At 42.1% G+C, this 4,504-nt stretch overlaps 1 pseudogene; it reads left to right on the top strand.

The window, feature by feature from the left end:
- Positions 1-2,740: 2,740 nt before the first annotated feature.
- Positions 2,741-3,734, top strand: LOC132394746 (uncharacterized protein K02A2.6-like; annotated as a pseudogene).
- The last annotated feature ends 770 nt before the right edge of the window (positions 3,735-4,504 follow it).

The following is a 4,504-nucleotide window of genomic DNA, read 5'->3' as shown; positions in this document are numbered from 1 at the left end:
AGGAACAGTTGTGACAAGTACCTTTCAGAAGTAATGCATATCGTTTTGACCATGGGTTTTTGAAAGCTTCTCACACATTTCAAAGCAATGAACTAAGCTGTCTTCTTGGCTGTTCCATACAGAATTTCCAGCTGGCTGCAGTAGGCATATTCCATGTTTCTCCACAGCACTGAAGTACAGAACTAGAGGTCATAAAGATTTAATCCAATCCAGCTAATTGCTGTCAAATCAGTCTGCATTCAATTCTTGGCAAAGTGATGGAAGCCTTCATTGATAGTAATATTTACATGATTACCAATGCCCTTTTTGGGTTTCACCAGGGCCACTTTGCTCCAGATCTCATGAGTCCAAACATGAGCCAAAGAGGGGAATTCAAGAGGTGAGATGGAGTGTAAGTGACTGTCTGGACATCAAAGCAGCTTTGAACAAAATGCATTGGTAATATTGAAGTCAATTGGCATCTTAAGGAACAATTCTAATGGTTGGCATAATACCTCCTTTAGACTATAGGTTATAGGAGCAGAATTTGGTCCATTGGGTCTACTGGGACACACGTTAATGTCTGAACTGTTTTTCCATTCTCCCTTCCTTCTCCTTTTAACCCTTTACAAATTATGAACCTATCAATTTCTGCCTTGAAGATAAATGACTTGACCTCCACAGCCTACAGTGAAAATGAATTCCAGATTCACCAAGCTCTGACTGAAGAAATGCCTCCTTATCAAACTTTTAAAGTTATGTCCCTTGATTCTGAGGCTGTGCCTTCAGATCTTTCTCCTATTAATGAAAACATACTTTCCACATTCACTTTGTCTGGACCTTCCAGCGTGTGAAAGGTTTCAATGAGGTCCCTTTTCATCCTTCTTACTTCCATCTAGAAAGTACTCCTCAAACATTAAGTTTTCATTTCTGGGATCACGCTTGTAAACCCCTTTTGGATCCTCTCCAGGGGCAGAAGATCCTTCCTTAGAAGTGGGGTTTCAATATTCCAACTATCATCTGACCAATGCCTTTTACACCTCAGCAGCACATCCTTGCTTTTATATTCTAGCCCTCTCAAAGTCAATACTCACATTGCATTTACCTTCTTTATACTGATCTAGCCTGCAAGTTAAACTTACTGTATGGGCTACAGTATAATAAGGGACTACTTTACGTTGTAGGGACACATCATTGTATGCACTATTAGGCATGTATTGATCTGTACGTGTGTGCCGAGTTTGGATTCTGCCAGTAAAGAAACATGAACCTTAGCTCCCATCTCCAGTGTTTTTATTAATAGCATTGTTGTGTAACCAAGCCACATACACAACAAATGGGCGACGAGGATTATGAACCTACATTTTATTGGAACGCTGTGTTTTTAGTTGATGACAACACACGGAGGAGAAGAGATGCAGCTAGATGGAGTGTACTCCTGCTAGCAAAAAGGTCATGTGAGTAAAAAAAAACAAGGGGAGAACAGGACTAAATTACCATAACAAAGATGGCGATGATTGGAACCATTACAGCATTTGATAGTGGCATTGAAGCCTGGGCAACTTACATTGAAAAAGTGGAGTTATATTGTGAGGCTAACAGTGTTAAGGATGAAAAGAAAGTCAGTGTCGTACTCAGTATTATGGGAGAAAAATCATATGGGCTGCTATGGAGCTTGTTAACCCCTGAAAAGCCAGCTGAGAAAATGTTCAAGCAAATAGTAGACACTCTCCAACAGCACTTAAACCCCAAACCACTGGTCATTGCTGAAAGATTTAAATTTCACAAATGGAATCAGAGCAAAAATGAAAGCATTTCTGAATATTGTGCCGAATTGCAAAAATGATCAGAACATTGTCAATTTGGATCTGGTCTATCGGACACATTGAGGGACATATTGGTCTGAGGCATGCACTATGAAACCACACAGACGAAGCTTCCACAGTATGTGAAAGCGACATTACACTCGAGAAAGAGCTGAACATTGCAATATCAATGAAAACAGCAGCATGGGGTGCTTCAGAGATACAACAAAAATTTCTGGAATATGCTACAAATAAAATGTCACAGAACAGAAATGAAGGAAAGAAATGTTACCGTTATGGGAACAGGTCACATAAGCCAGATAACTGTTGGTTCAAAAACAAAGAATGCAGAAACTGTGGCAAACAGGGCCACATTGGCAGAGTATGCAGAGCTAGTAAACAGCAGGAAAAGGACAAAATACAGAGAAACAAGAAACCCCAGAAAGGAAAATACAACAATGTACACAAAATGACAAAAAGGAATTCTGTTGAAAATGACTGAGGCAAAAGTGAATTGTCTTGTCTGCAGCTTCACAGCGTGAAAGAGATAGATGATCAAAGTGTAAATATGGATCACTCCACAAGTGGCAGGCATGAGACTGAAAATGGAGTTGGATGCAGGCTCCGCTTTAACAGTGATCTCTGTACACGACTACAAATGACTGTTCTCACATAAATCTCTGAAACGAACTAAACTACTGCTAAAGACTTACACAGGACAGAGAGCGCATCTGAAAGGTAAGATTAAAGTGACAGTGACCTACAGAGACAAAACACTGCAGCTGAACCTCTATTTACTCAAAAATGGAGGACCACCGTTGCTGGGACGTGAATGACTCAGGAAAATCCATTTGGATTGACACACCATCAAGGCACTAGACGTGTCAGCAAAGGAGGCCAGCAAGACTACACCTGAGAGACTGTCACAAATACTTGCTAACTCTGAGGAAGTGTTCATGAAAGGAATAGGAACACTTCAGGGCATGAAAGCAAAGAATGAGATTGAGGAAAATGCATGTCCAAAATTTCACAAAGCCAGACCAGTGCCATATGCAATCCGTCCTATAGTAGAGGCAGAACTGAAAGATCTGGAGCAGCCTGGGGTCCTGTCAAAGGTGGATTGGAGTGAATGGGCCACGCCTATTGTTCCAGTGATGAAGAAAACCTCCAGCACAAAGCCAGGAAAACAAAGCAAGGTGCACATATGTGGTGATTTTTAAAGTGACTGTTAACCCAGTTCTCTGCACAGTACAATATCCTCTACTTCATATTGAGGACATCTTTGCTTCTCTGTCAGGAGGGGAACATTTCACAAAAATCAATTTGACACAGGCTTATCTCCAAATGGAAATCGATGAAGCATTCAAGAAATACTTGACAATAAATACACACAAAGGATTTTACCAGTACAACAGGTTGATGTTTTTTGATAGCATCAGCTCCTGCAATCTGGCAAAGGGCAATGGACCAGGTCCTGCAGGGGATTCCAGGGACTCAGTGTGACCTGGATGACATCATTGTCACCAGCAAAGATGACGACGAACATCTTTCTAACCTTGAACAAGTGCTCACCAGGTTACGAGAATAGGGGCTCAGAGCTACTCAACAGAAATGTGAGTTTTTCAAAAAGGAAATCTCATACTGTGGGCACGTGATTGACAAGGATGGCTTACACATGTCTCAAGACAAGATAGAAGTGATGCTTAAGGCACCACCACCAAAACCGTGTCTCAGCTGAGAGCATATCTTGGACTAGTGAACTATTACCACAAGTTCTTGCCTAACCTGTCCACAGTCCTACACCCACTAAATGCACTATTAATGAGTGCACATCAACTTTGCTGGACCATTCATGGACTCTATCTCTTTAATCGACATTACAGACAGGGAGACGATGGAAGTGGACTGCGAGCTGTGAGAAAGCGTTTCAAGAAACTAAAAGACTCATAACTTCAGAAGGGGTTCTTCAGAAGGGGGCACTTTGACCCCTCCTTACCTATCCGACTAACTTATGATGCCTCGCTCCATGGGATAGGAGCTGTGTTATTGCTCAAGTTTCCAGATGACTCAGAAAGACCAATAGCCTTTGCCTCAAGAATGCTAACTTCAGCCGAACACAACTACACACAGATTGACAGAGAGGCCTAAGCCTCGTGTGGGGAGTCAAGAAATTCAGTCACTACCTGTACGGCCAAAAGTTTACTCTGTTAACTGATCATCAGCCTCTCATGTCAGTCTTCAATCCAAGAAAAGGCGTTCTAGTAATGACAGCACAAAGGCTGCAGCGATGGTCTCCTTTCTTAGGAGGTCACATGTATGACATTAAACACAAGGGGACCAGGGAACACGGCAACGCAGATGGTTTGTCACGTTTACCACTGCCACCTTCCGAGATAACTACACAAATTGATTCAGCAGAAGTCTTTCACACAACAATAGTTGAACAATTACCAGTGATAAACAGCCTCATTGAAAGGGAAACATGTAATAACCCTAAGTTGTCAAAAGTGTATGACATCACAGTAGAGGGATGGCCAGCGGGGGGTAACACACTGTTTCCAGCCTCCTCATCAAGGAAGAAGCAGTTGTCAGTGTGTCAGGGAACCCTAATGTGTGGTTCACGAGTCGTGATTCCTCCCAAGCAACACACCAGAATGCTGGAGGAACTGCACAAGGGGAACCTGGGTACTGTGAAGATAAAAAATCTTGCCCGTGCGTAT

This window comes from Hypanus sabinus, chromosome 5 (genome assembly GCF_030144855.1).
Source record: "Hypanus sabinus isolate sHypSab1 chromosome 5, sHypSab1.hap1, whole genome shotgun sequence".
NCBI classification, from domain to species: Eukaryota; Metazoa; Chordata; class Chondrichthyes; order Myliobatiformes; family Dasyatidae; genus Hypanus; species Hypanus sabinus.
Note: the sequence above shows the minus strand (reverse complement) of the source record. Positions and strands in the feature narration are given on the sequence as shown.